Source organism: Henckelia pumila, chromosome 3, assembly GCF_033568475.1.
Source record: "Henckelia pumila isolate YLH828 chromosome 3, ASM3356847v2, whole genome shotgun sequence".
Lineage (NCBI taxonomy): Eukaryota > Viridiplantae > Streptophyta > Magnoliopsida > Lamiales > Gesneriaceae > Henckelia > Henckelia pumila.
In genome coordinates this window covers 192,916,546-192,931,655 of record NC_133122.1, presented here as the reverse complement: position 1 = coordinate 192,931,655, position 15,110 = coordinate 192,916,546, and the positions used below count along the sequence as shown (strand labels likewise).

General features: G+C 37.2%; 1 pseudogene; it reads left to right on the top strand.

Moving 5' to 3' along the window:
- Positions 1–12,271: 12,271 nt before the first annotated feature.
- LOC140890255 (beta-caryophyllene synthase-like) lies at positions 12,272–14,832 on the top strand (annotated as a pseudogene).
- Positions 14,833–15,110: the final 278 nt, after the last annotated feature.

Below are 15,110 nucleotides of genomic sequence, written 5' to 3'. Positions count from 1 at the left end.
AACCACACTTCAATTCGTTACCGCTGGCTTACCCAAAATCCATGAGCTAACCTAGTTGATTACCAACCAACTAATTCCAAGCCAAACTTTATAAAATTTCTTGCAATCAATCACGAATTTCTGAATAAATAAAACATGTATCATTACTTCAAGTTATGTACAATTTCCTTTATTACAATCCCATGTAATACATACAGTATTCAAAATACAACAAATGTACATCCAATAACTTGAACTGATACAACCAAATTCTAATGATTCATTACAACTGAAATACTGTTTACAACTACAAAAATACAGTATTTAAAATCATCAAATCTTGTCTTCGTTCCTTGAGCATGAAGCTTCCCATCGACACATGCATCGATACAAGCATACTCCCGTCCAAGTCTCTCTACATGTCCTCCCGTGAAGAACTCCGGAGAAATGGCACGTAATAGCTAACCAGCTATGCTCTGCGTCAGTGCATGTCGGTCGACTTCTTTTGCTCGCGATCTACCATCAGCGTTCTTCTTGTATCCGAATCATGCTTTTGAACATGAAGTTTCCCGTATGCCTAACAAAAGCATCAATGCAAGCATACCGACAAAACCATGTTCTGCATGAGTTTACAGATCTTACGCTAGGAACCTGCCATGCCTTAGGCACTCGAAGCATTCCCTGGTAAAGGTCTATCTGACAATCTCTCCAACTACGAGTGGAGAATATTCGAGGACTGGAACCACATGGATTATTAAACACCATTCGTTCCAAAAAGCCCTCAGAGGTATCTGACGCGATATACTCGATCTTCTCTTCCAGTCTTCCTTGGCTGGAATCCATATATTCTTCGATCAACATCCCAATGCATCGAATGATGAACTGTCCACAGCAGTCAGTCTATCTATCGATATGCTACTACTGGTGTTCTCATCACTGTTGCATTCCTTATAGTAAAGACTTATGCCGCAAACCTCGGCAATGAAAAACCAAATCTTCTTTCGCTGGGCCTCAATCAATCCTACAAGGATAATCAAGAAGTCTTAATATCAATTTCCTAAGTCCCTTGCATGCATTGCTCTGATACCAATAAATGTAGTGACCCATCCCGGATCCACTACCTAAACAGAGTTAAGAGCATAATTAAGCATGCATTAAATAAATCGCTGCGGAAGTCTTAAATACAAAAAGACCGGCGGAATACAACCGGCTAAAAAAACTCAATTATACAACCCAATCGAATTTAAATAAAAACCTACAGCTAATCCTGCTGTCTTCAAGGTCACTGGCTACTCCAGACTCCTGGTGCTCAATCCTGCACCTATACCTGCCCCGTCGAATAGGGTGTCCAGATATACAAAAAAGACTGAACGTGAGCTCTAAGCTCAATACGCAAATACGGATAAACATACAAATATGATGCATGCAAATGACAGGGTATCCATATCTGGGATAACTGTATACAAACTGCTCAGACTGGCGCCTGGAATATAAGCTCGTCACATCGGGGTAGCTAACCACTGTGTGCGACCACTCATTCCCAAATCCCGGACGCGGACCACGGAGTCCTCTAGATATCAGTACCTAAGGGTACTCAATATCAAACGTCCTAACAGGGCTGAGCAACCCTAACTGGCTCATCTCAAAAGATATACAGATGTACAGGCACAAGATGATATACACATGCCGCATAACAATAATAACATGCAAACACATAAATGCAACATATAAGCATGCATATCCGCTGGCAATCTCAGTCAGTACTTACGTACCTTTTTAAGGCAGTCCTAGTAGTCCCACTCTAGGTTCCAAGCCTATCATCAAGTCTACAATGCAAATACTCATGCATCAATCAATAAGCTCTAAAAGCCTTAACTAAGCTATTGCATACTCCTAAATAATTTAAGGAGACCATAGCTATACCTGCGTACGTCGTCAGCCCACTGATGGCGACTATCCCGCAACTAGGGGCACACCCCTGCTGCAGCTCCACAGCCTCGAGCACTGCTCTGCTAAACGAGTACTGCTCAGCTACTATGTCAGACACTGTCTGACTATACTAGAATATATTTCCTACTCCAACTCTAAAATAAGAGTACCCAAAGCCCTAAAATAGAGCTACTAGGCGAAGGAGAGGAACTCGGAATTGGCAAGAAATGAGGAGCTCGGACCTCATATTTATAGGCATCGATCGGAAGCTCCGTTCCTCGATCGAAAGCTCCGTTCGTTTAGATCGGAAGCTCCGTTCCCCGATCGGAAGTTCCGTTCGCTACGTGTCAATTCGGTCCACATGCAACCACACACCTGTCACCGACAGCCATCGGAAGCTCCGATCCTGATCGGACGTTCCGATCTCCCTGCTTCCGATGTGGTTCCGAACTCACCAAGATCGGAGGCTCCGATCCTGGATCGGTGGTTCCGATCCCACTCGAGTCATGAAACCCTCTAAGCTATTTTCGAGTGTCCTGGATCCATTTCTGGAATCCGTTAACCCTTCTGGAATTTCCTTAATCATGTTTTACTTAATTCCGACATGATTATATGATTTAATTACTCATTACTCATTAATCATTAGTTTTGGATACGGGCCACTACAGTTTATTCTTCACCAGAACCGCTTGTGCACTCACCAGATTTTTCTTCAAGAATTTGTGATTTGTGGCCTCATTCAACCGTTTGGCAGCATGAAGAGGCTATGTTTCAGATAGATCAACACCCAATATACTGAGAAGATGACATATTTGGAGAGAAAAATCTTTGGATTGTTCTTTTCCCTTAATCATGTCACAGAGTGTGATATAGAGAATATCAGACCAGTTGATGTCAATCTTGGATGCGATGGAAGCCATGTACTAGAATTTTTCAAGTGTAACTTTGTCATAAGAACCAGCTCTAGCGAGGAGAGTTTTGGCCACAATATTGGCCAACAGTCGATAACAAACTTTGATATTTTGTTTGAGATCCGGAATCTTGACAGGGGCTCCATCCAGTGAATCGATGCATTTCTTTCAGGAAGCTCGGAGCATTTTCCCAAACCCTTTGTGGGCAAATCAAAAGCACCACCTAAGAATTGTTGATCAAAAGAGTGTTTCCTCCCACTAATAATGCAAACAATCGTTCCATGGACGATTTGGACAAAAGCAAAAAATTTCTTGACGACCGGTATAGGTTGAAAGTAGATCATCCATTGATAAATTTCCTAAGATCGGAAGCTTCCAGCATATTGAAGACCTTTGAGATTTTTGCATTTTTCACTACGTGAACAACCTCAAAGTTGATTCCTAGGCAAGTCTTCTGGATAGACATGCTGTAATATGTGAACACGAAGGATTGGCAAAGAACAAGTGAAAGCACAAAGGAATTTTGGAAATAATGTGTGAGTGCATAAGTTTGGAATGATGAGTAATGTGCAAATATATAGGATTCGATGGGTCAGTGAATTGATTAAGTAACAGTACGATAGAATTTTGAATTTTGAAAAATGAAAATAGGCGCGTAAAGTACTCGTACATAATGATATGGATAACGACTATAATGATAGAACCAGGAGTTCCAAATACTTCCCTTGAGTGGTGGTCAGAGAACCCTGTGTACTAGATAGGACATAGCCGCCTATCTAGCACCTCATCAGAAGCCATCATTATGATAAGTATGCCTAATACCAGTTAACATATTTACACTCGAGATAAGATTGGAAGCAGAACAGTCGTGTGACTCTCCGACTTCTACCGTTTTTGCTATAAATACACGAGTCCATGGCTAGGGTTAAACAAAAGTATCAACAAATTATAATCTTTCAAAAGCAAAGAAAATGCCTAGGCCGACTGATCTTGTTGCAGAGTTCTACACTTGGTTGCTAGATACCCAGAAGCAAGAATACGAAAAAGGTCATCTATTAGAAGACGATCGAGACTTGGCTCGAAAAGAGAGCTTACAAAGCTACAGATCCACTATTTTCCCCTCATTTCTATAGCCTTTGCCTGAAGTTTCTTGGCCAGAGAGAGGCGATTTACGCGGTTGATGGGCACTACCAGCAGGGATCCACTACAAGAAAATTGCAAAACGACAACGGATATTATCCGTTGTCTTAGGGGGGATTAAAACCGTTGTAACTGGGGGCGTTGTAAAAAGCGTGCCCTATAACAACGGTTTATATCCGTTGTCGTAGACAGCCTACCACAACGGTTTTGCAACAGTTTTTAACCATTGTCGTAAGTCTCCAAAGACAACGGTTCTGCAACAGTGTAAATCCGTTGTCATTGACTATTTAAGACAACGGTTTTGTATAGTTTATATCTGTTGTCGTTTGTGGATTACAAGAACGGTTTTGCAACAGTGTATATCCGTTGTCGTTTTTGAATGACGACAACGGTTTTTGCAACAGTGTATATCCGTTGTCGTTTGTGATATACGACAACGGTTTTGGCAATAACATAAATCAGTTGTATTTGGAGTCATTAAAATCGTTGCCTAATTAATCTTCATACGAACTATAAATATTAATAAAGAAATCAATATAAAATAAAATATTTACTACATTGAATCCATGAAAATATTCAAGTTCCAAAATAGTTACACACATATAATTTGGAAGATAATACTACGTAGTCGAAACACAGCTCAATCCTTGCATCAAAACCCCTTATGCATGACTCCCGAGTTACCTACAAGAAAACACATTCTCAGTCCAAAATTATCAACAAAATCTTAGACCAATTTAAACATGGAATCCAATCTCAACTATCAAACTAATATCTCGCTTGTCATGGAAAAAAATAAAAGAAAAAAACTCAGCAAATCCAAAAGGGAAGGCAGTGCAGATTTTATTAAACTCATTTTTGCATTTATATTGAATTCATAAAATATAGTAGGCACAGTTGACAAACCGTGGACTCCGACCAACCCACAGGCCACAAGCTAAACCATGGATTTGGCACTTTCAAGTTCCACTCCACAACATCCCAATAACTCAAACCACACACCATTTCAAGTTCCATTCCACATCCCAATAAGCTAGCCTCCCAAATTTAATTCATACTAGCATGGATCTGCCTTCTTGTTTGATATCATAAGCAAATTAACATTATTTTAGGTACATGTAAAATAAGCTATGCATATTTAATCTCTCCTATTCTACAGCATATTTCATTTTAACTAAAAGTTGACTAAAGATCCTATGCAGCTAGTTAGGCCTTGTTCGTACCTTAGGGAATCCAAGCTCATAGAGCCCAAAAACGACAAGAGCCACCAAAGGAACAACAGAAATTGGAGTCAGAAACCTGTAGTTACACATGCATGAGTAATAGCATAATCACTATAAGAAGTGAACTTGTTCACACTAAAATCTTGTGTGTATGTGTGTGTCTCAATAATAGATTTGTCAATTGTCTCATTCAAGGTAGATGCTACAGCACAAAACAAAGTGTCTTACAGACCTAGACATTGACACTACCAAAAAGCATCCAAAATTACAAATCATGATGCATTATCTAACGAAAGCACCTGGTCAAGAACATGTGAGATTTCTCCTCAAAAAATAGTCTTTACTTAGGAGGGCTAAAACATTAATGAAGGATAGTTCCCATTAATTCCAGAGTCCAGACCTCTCCTAGCTAGTGTTTTATTTATGCACCTTCTAATTAATCTTTTACAAAAGAAAAAAAATTTCAATCTTAAGCTTTTTACAGAGTCCAGACCTTGTTAGCTAAATTTTTCGACCTTGTTATCTTTTTTCATCTTTTTGAAGAGAATCCTGCCATTTGAACAGAAAAATGTTACCAGATTAATGAATTTTATACAAAATATATGCTAAACAATTCAAAGAAAAAAGTTAAATTTAATCGAAAACTTACCACATGTAAACAACTATACAATTGGCAGATATTGGCTCCAACAGATAAAAAGGTATGATATCTTCAAGGTCCACAAGTAGTTCGTACTCATCGTCAAATAAATCATGATCAAGAAATATTGATATATGTTTTCCAGGTATTTCCAGCCCACGCTTAACATAACAGTACAAAATATGCAATGATCTCGGCACATTGGATGGCAAAACAGGATTACTTTTTTTCTCAACAATTTTCTTCCTTTGAGGCTTCTGAAAATCGCACATGTAAATATGTTAGTGGTGAAAAAAGGATGGATACGCCTTTTTTCTTGAGGAAACTTTTTCTTTGTTGTTATTCATTGGAATAGTCATCCTCCATCAAAAAAAGAAATGCAAGAATCAATTCCACCAAATGAAACTTCTGAACGGACATAACACATATAGTCCATGAAATATTGCCTGCAGCAGCATTATGAACAAAAAACTAATAAAGAAAGACGACTAAAAAACCAATGCACAAATGTATGCTTAGGGCATTGATAACACTTGGTGAAGAGTCCAATAGTATCAATTTGATGCACAAAATTCACTATGCTCGCCCTACCTCGGACCTCCAAATCCAAATCCTATAATAAAAACCCATGCCACCACAAATATGTTCACCTAATATGTGCCAACCCACCCTCCAACAAGTTTTGGAGGTCTCTCCACTGCATTTTGTAATAATAATAATAATAATAATAATAATAATAAAATCAAAGAAGAGGAGATATAACTAAACATATTTTTTTAGGATGAGATTGTTATAATTAGATCATGAATAAGAATCGTAAAAAAATGGTTCTTGAAAGTGTTTTTAATTAACAAACTAATTTCTTTTTATCTTTTCCTCGACTTTTTTGGGTTTTCATGTTGGGGTGGAGGAAAGTGCATGCATGCGTTGTCTATTTCATTATCTGCCTAACAATATTAATCTCAAACTGGTGATAAAGCTAATTATTAATGAAGAATTGCATGATTCAATTACTAGCTAGGAATTAATTAATTTCATTTATAGAAATAATAAGTATTTTCTCAAAAGATATATATATATATATATATATATATATATATATAGAGAGATAGATAGATAGATAGATATATACCTCTCTGGCAGAAGTAGAAGCAAAAGTGATCATATGAGCCAAGGCAGGAATTATGTAGACGGTGAAGCTAACAAGAAAAGATCCAACGGTGGAGTTAATTGGTCCGAATAATGGAAATATAATGGCCAGAAACCAGTCTAACATCCTAATCAATTATTCTGTCCGAGGCTTGAACTAGTCTAACATCCTAATCAAGAAGTAAAAGTGAAAAAACTTAAGCCTAGATCCGAACTAATTACTACTGATACACCTTCGAACATATAACAAAAGTTCTGAAATCATCACAAATATTTCATCTATGAAAGAAATAACATGCGAAAACAAGAATCAATTTTTGAATAAACCTAAAAATTACCAGTGCACCATCACCGATAATTACGAGCTTGAAGCACGGGAAATTTCAATAAAATTTGAAATAAATAAAGGAGATAATTTTTCATATCCAAGCAGCCCACTGAACTTCAAGTTAATGAGCTAAAAAATTGAGTTAAAAGCTGAAAATAAACATAAAATTTGTCCAACTCGAATCTAAACTTAGCTGAAATCCGAACAACGCATTACTAGCTCCGTCGGAAACTCGCCAAAAAAGTGAAACAAACTGCAAAATCAGGGATTGGCTTAGGATATTTCCAAGATTCGAATCCATCCTATTAACTAACAAAATATCACAGAAGTACCTCTCAATCCTCCTCTTCAGAAACTCCCTATCTCGATCCTTCTTCTGCAACCTCTCTCGATCTCTTCACCTCACTGATTCATGCAATTCCATCTCCCTATCCTCTTTTGAAGGAAAAAAAACATAAATTAAATAACAGAAAATCTCAAAAAATCACTTAACAAAACAATAATTAAAAAACAAAGACTCCAAAAGAATTTTACCCAACAAATTGAATCTTTCAAAGACGTGACTCTCCGTCGCCTCCTCGACAAACTGTTGGCAACAGAAGTAGTCGTCAAATTTATGCTCCTCTCCATTACACAACCAATTTCCTCCCAATAATCACATAATATTCTCATTTTCCAACCATCTCTCAAGCAAAAATAAACGCAAACAGGTAAACAACCGATACACAAAAAACACCCTCGAAAACATAGAAACAAAACGGAAGAAAATAAGGATTGGAAGAAATCAAGCAAAACAACTCACGAACATACTTCGGACAGCTCTATTTCTGGCTCAAAATTATCGCTTGAAGGCTTGTAATGAAGCTTAGGGTATGAGCAACAAAACCCCTAAATTTATTTCAGATTAATTGCGGAAATAGCGAAAGTGAAGGGAAAGGGAAATAACAAAAAATAAACAGAGCACATGCGATTCTGTTATCATTAACTTAAGTAAAATAGGGATCATTACAAGAAAATCTCAGAAAATGGTCTAAATACGAACAACATCCCATTCTCTCCGGACCACCATGAAATCTTTGGGTGATGCTTTGGCTAAAGTAGTCGCAGCCGCAGCCATTTTCCCATCTATAACGAATGAGGAAGTCCCTCACCCTCTCTCGCTCCACAGCAGCCTTTTCGTCCCTTTCTGGCATGAAAAAACCCTAGCTCAAAAATTATGATTTATGGATTAAATCAAAGCTTAAGATGCAAGGAACAAAACCCCTCAAGAAATTTGGAATTCCGGCAACAGATGGAAAAGTTATGATCGCGGGAAGGCGAGGTGTAGAAAGTGACGAGAATGACGGGAAAACTTTAAAGTGAAGGAGAGTGTAACTATGTGTGCGTATGTATATTGAATATAAAATTAAAATAAGTTTATTTTTTTATAAAAAAAAAATTAAACAACAAATACAACGGTTTTAAAAAACCGTTGTCTATGAGCGAGTTTTTGAAGATACAACAAAAGATGATTAAAACCGTTGTCGTAGCACAAAAAAACTCTCTCATAGACAACGGTTTTGTAAACCCGTTGTCTTTGACATACCTAAGACAACGGTTTTTAAAAAACCGTTGTCTTATTTCAACAAAAAAGAGGCAACAACAACGGTTTTATTAAAAACCGTTGTTAAATGAAAAAACACAACGGTTTTTCGAAAAACCGTTGTCTATTGGGTGTTGTTGAATCCCAAATTTCTTGTAGTGGAGGACATCTTCAAGATGGAAGGTGTCCTAGAGCATGAGGAACAGAGGAAGATCTCTTTCTCTGATAGCTACACCAGAGCTTCCACCAGCACCAGGAATCTAGATATGTCTTCTACAGGTTCAAGAGGTGGCTGCCACGCACGTTGCACTTTGTTCCGCATAACAATTATTTTCCCGAGGTTCTTGTCGGTGACTGTCTCTGATATCATTCTGTCACATCCCGGGCCCAGGCCCGCATTTGGACAACTACACAATGGGCCCCTTTAGCAATTACTTTATATCTGTATTCATTTTACGAAAATGATTAACCCAAGTTGCTATAGAAGTCCATTGTAGCCCATTTTAAACTCATTTCAAAGCTTTTATTTTTCTGATGTGGGACAGGGGTCTCATATCTTCTAAACCGGTTGACATGCAACGGTCGTAGCAAGTGCCATGGTTGGGTGAGAAGTTGAGTCTCCTCTTCTATTCTTATCCCAAGCTCGAACTCATATGCTTTAAGATATGTGAATATGTCATGGAGCTCGAGTTTGTTCAGATCCTTGGATTCTCGCATGGCTACTGTCTTGACATGCCATTCTCTTGGCGAAGCTCTCATCACCTTCAAGGAAATTTCACGATTAGTGTAAGATTTACCAAGAGTAATAAGTTCACAAACAATACTGCTAAACCATTCATCAAACTTTTGGATGGCGACGGTTAGCTTGTTCACTTTGGTTTGATCGTTGCCTTCGCACAACTGAGTCAGATTTTCCCAGATCTCCTTAGCAGTGGTGCAATTCTTGATCTTGTTGAACATATTCTTGTCTAGAGTCTTGTAGAGGATGTCCTTAGCAATATTATCGAGATTGGATTTCTTCTTATCCTTTGTGGTCCATTTTGACTGGTGCTTGTCCACCATTTGTGGCTCGCCACTGGAGATAGCTACGATAATGTTTGCTTTGAGGATCTTCATGGGTCCGTCTGTGATGACATATCACATGTCACCATACTAGGCCGAGAGATGAGCCTGCATACGTATTTTTCAATCATCATATTCTTCTTTAGAAAATATAGGAATTTTATTAAACGAAGTCATTATTGAGGTATGAGTATCAGCAGTTGAGAAAAACTCCGCTCTGATACCACTTTTTGGGGATCGGGTGTGTGTGTATAAAAAGGGGGGGGGGGGGGAGAATACACACTCAAAATGTTTTCGATAAACTCAAATAGTTGAGTGAATGTTAGTCCACTCAACCGATATTCTCAACCTCTGAATGTGCTTGAACAAGTAAGATAAGTGTGGAAATAGCTCAAGCACTTCCAGTGATATGTAAGTAGACCAGTGGTTATAAGTTATGGAAGTTCGAAGGCTGAATCCTTCTACGTCTCTCCTTCTTTCACACAGGAAGGAATTCACTAGAAGACTTTGGCAACTACAACGTCTTGTAATCTGTCCACTCTAATATTAGGACTTCAAAACTGCCTAACTCGAAACTCCTAGATTTCACCAAGGATAAGATTCAAAGTTCTTATCAAACTCTTTCAACAACACAATCCTTGTTTGAGTTTCAAAACTCAAATGCTCAAATCCTTCGATTTAAACTCTCTTTCTTGAGCAATAGAGGGAATTGAGGAACCCTTATATGATCTTGAATAATCTGATAACTTTCTGATGAAGTGGGGGTTGATGTGAGAAAAGTGAATAACTTCGAGTATGAGTTCTCAAAATGAGATTGCTAAGATTTTCGCATATAGTAAGCTTCGTTCTTTCTTCTTCAAGCAATATTCAAGTATATATAGTACCATGATTTCCAACATCTTTATTGTTCAAGAAATGCACATGTTCTTTAACTGTAGCAGATTTCCTAGGAAGTCCCAACATCTTAAATGTATTGATACCATTTTTGCTTGTCTCTTTCATGTAAGTAGGGTCTTCAATAAATACGAGATGTTACTTTTTCTTTATTCGATAGGTAACGACTGTAGTTAGACTATGAGCAAAGATATCTCAATAATCATTTCGAGTAACTTTTCAACATACTCTGTTGTTTGCTCATAAATGCTTCAGGCGGCTCTTTAATGTTGTCTAGGCTAGTTCATAGACTCTTTCCTTTGTGACCGTTAAGAGAATGTCGACTCTATGGGGTGTAAGAGATCGTATAGAGCTTTGGAAACCGGTTGAGAGGAAACTTGAGTAAGTGACCGGTTGATATGTGTAATTGGTGTTTGTCTTGTAGCTTGTCGAGGGTCGTTGCTTCAGGGCTTCAGATGAGCAGTCGATACTCCAGATCTTAAGTTGAGCGGTCGTTACCTGTTATACAAGAGAAGGCGACAAAAACTATAACACTAATATATTGTTTAGTTATCACCAAAACGTAGGATTCAACATATGTGAGGTTAAAAGAAGTTGATAAACGTTTTCTATAATTTTAAATATGAAGATGATAATGGGTTCTATCAGATTTTGATTTCGACCTATTTGAGTAATTTTGTGGGTTAGCCTAGGGGTATGTCTAGAGCTGTCAGATGGGTCGACCAGATGGCGCGGGCCGACCCACCGCCCACCATCACGACGGGTTAACACTCCAATAAATGTTAATTAGTTTTCGAAAAAAATGACATTATTATCCCTACGACATGTTCCTTCTATTTTTCCAAAAATAAAATCTATTATATTGCATGTGTTTCTTTAGGTCGCACAAATTTTTCCAAGTGTAGTAAAAACAATTGCATTTAGTATTGGAAAAATCGATGCTGCCCTCACTGCAGTATGTCAGTTTTTTATTGGCCACCCATGGGGTAGCATCGACATATCCAGTTAACACATGTGTCGAAAAAAATGGAATAAACGCGAAATATGACCAAAGCTCTACTTTGTCGATGACCACAGTAAGCTTAATATTTAAATGCACTTAAACACAATTAAGTGCGATTTTTTTTTTCAAAATTTTAATCAGTTTATTTAAAAAAAAACCCATCGATCATCATCTCGCATCAATTGTATAAATAATATAAAAATTAAAAGTTAGTGTACTAAAACCAAACTTTAAACGTACAATGGATCAAAACACAAAATTAAAATTGCTCAAGATAACACACAAAATTAAAAAAATAAATAAAATAAAAACTATTTTAATTCCCATTTATAAATACCCATGAGCGAGACATGCATTTGGATCAACCAGAAACGTAACTTCCAACTCTTGAACATTCTCTGTTTCAGTACTATTTTAATTTTCCAACCAAGATGATGAATACGGATTTCGAAAATGCTCGTGGATCAGTGACATACCATCCCACCGTTTGGGGAGACCATTTTCTTGCATATGGCGCTGATTTAGATATGACGGTATGTTTACGAATTTACTGACAAATTTTGCCTTCCATTAATTTTTATTCGTCCTGCTTATTACTATATATATATAAATGTGTGTGTGTTTGTGTCATAAAGATGAAACAATTGGCTAGTGGTGAAGAAGAAGAAGAAACAACAGCGATTGTAAAACAAAGAGAAGAGGTAAGAAGGATGTTTGCGGCGGATGAGTACTCTTTGAGCCAGAAATTAGATCTCATCAATGCAATCCAACGCCTTGGAGTGGGCTATCATTTTGAAAAAGAAATCGACGAATCCTTACTCCACATTTACGAGCTGCTGGATTCTCGTGATGATCTTAATTCCAATCTTAGAGTCATTGCTCTTCGTTTTCGTCTACTTAGACAACATGGATATCGTGTCTCGTGTGGTATGTACCATACCTAGCTACTTAACTTCGCAATTGAAAATTTTGTGATTAATATGTATATATGTTGCATTTAGCAGATGTGTTCAAACAATTCACGGGCGACCAAGGAAAATTCGAAAGATCGTTGATTACCGACCCACATGGTTTGTTGAGCCTGTACGAGGCCGCACATTTTGGAATACATGGGGAGGATATTCTAGACGAGGCACTAGACTTTTGCACCAACAACCTCCAATCCATCCTTCTCAACAGTACTAATGATTCTCTAGTACTTGTCACACAAATTGAAGAAGCCTTAAACTCGCCAATCCACAAAAGTTTGGTAATGTGTAAAGCAAAGAAGTTCATGTCTACGTATCAAAATGAAGAATCGCATAATAAGACACTGCTAAAGTTTGCGAAAACGAATTTCAACCTGTGGCAGAAGATGGCTCTTAAGTGATACAACAAAGTATCTCAGCTCGAACCTTAATTATAATATTGTTAATATATATATTATTCTACTTACTCGAACAATTTCTGCAATCTATGTGACTATATATTTATGTGTACATGTATAGGTGGTGGAAGGATTTAGATGCCACAACTAAGTGGCCATTTGCCAGAGATAGAGTGGCAGAATGCTACTTTTGGATGTTGGGATTCTGTTATGAGCCACAGTACATGCTTGCAAGAAAAATAATGTCCAAAGTCATTGCCTTTGCTTCAATTATTGATGACATTTACGACGTACAAGGAACGTTGGATGAACTTGAAATTTTTACCGATGCGATGCAAAGGTATATATATGCACTATTCATGTATTAGCTATTGCTCACATGCATGAGATGCATATATAGCATAAGGTAGTGTTTGTTACCTCTAACGAAAGTTATTATGAATTTATTTTGTTAATACTACCTAAAGACTGAGACGAAAGTAAGTAAAATTTTGATTTGTATTGTGAAATAATATACATGCGTTTGACGATGATATTTTAATGGCAGGTGGGATATCAGCTCCTCAAATCAACTACCACCGTATATGAGACTGTGTTACGAAGCCCTGTTTGATGTTTATGCTGAAATGGAACTTGAATTGGGAAAAACAAGCTCATTGCACCGGGCGAATTTAAATTATGCGAAAGAAGAAGTAATCGATGATCTAGATGACTTTTTTATAATCTAAAACAACGTAACTTTTTCATTTCACCCAAAAGTATGGTGGTATCTAACCATATATTTGGCTAGAGAATCGACCGATATATATGATTTGTTTAATTATCATCAATCTGTTAATCCTTCCAATGTTATTTTTAATGTTTTGCAGATGAAAAAACTGGCGAGAGCATATTTTGAAGAGGCCAAATGGCTCTATACTAACCATATTCCAAGTATGGAGGAGTATATGAAGGTGGCACGTGTCTCCGCTGGTTATATTATGTTGACCACAACTTTCTTGGTGAGTATGGTAAATATGGTCTCCAAGGAAGATTTTGAGTGGATAACAAGTGAGCCATTACTCATTCTAGCCTCATCCACAATTGGCAGACTAAGAAATGATATGGCAGGACATGGGGTAAATTAATAATTTATATTTATAATCATTAATTCTTAATTTTATGATCCCATGGTACTTGACTATAGTTTGCATTTGCAAGAGCTTATTAATATTTCAAGTGTTTCCCAGCTTGTCAAATATTAATTGTTGACAAAATTAAACCTTGATCAGTCATATATATATACCGATCCACAAGTACTCATCTACTTATAATTATATATTTTTTCTCCGATTACGCATGCAGTTTGAACAAAAAGTGTGCGCTGTGGATTGTTACATGAAAGATACTGGTTGTTCCAAAAATGAAGCATTCGGTGAATTTGACAAAAGAGTGTGGAGTGCGTGGAAGGATGTAAATCAAGAATGCCTTGTACCAACCCCAGCTCCAATGCCTATCCTAATGCTAATTACAAATGCCACAAGGTTTCTACATCTTGTTTACACAGACGAGGATTCATACACAAATTCCAAGACTAGATTCAAAGACTTGATTAAATCAGTGCTCATTGAGCCTATACCGATTTAATTCAAGATCAGCAAACATCATGTTGTTACTTGTTATCGCTATTGCTATGTCTTACTATATTATTAAAGAAGAGCTCTACTTAGTAATCGAATTTAAATTAATTTGGTGAAACCCAAGATGAAATATCTAAAATACCCTTGTTTAAAAAAATAAAAGATGGGAAACAAAAAAAAATTCATTGAAGTGTATGACCAGAAAAATAATTTTTCCATTCTATAATCCACAGTACAATTTTACAATATTCCGTAGTTTACAAATTAACATCTTCATCCATATCT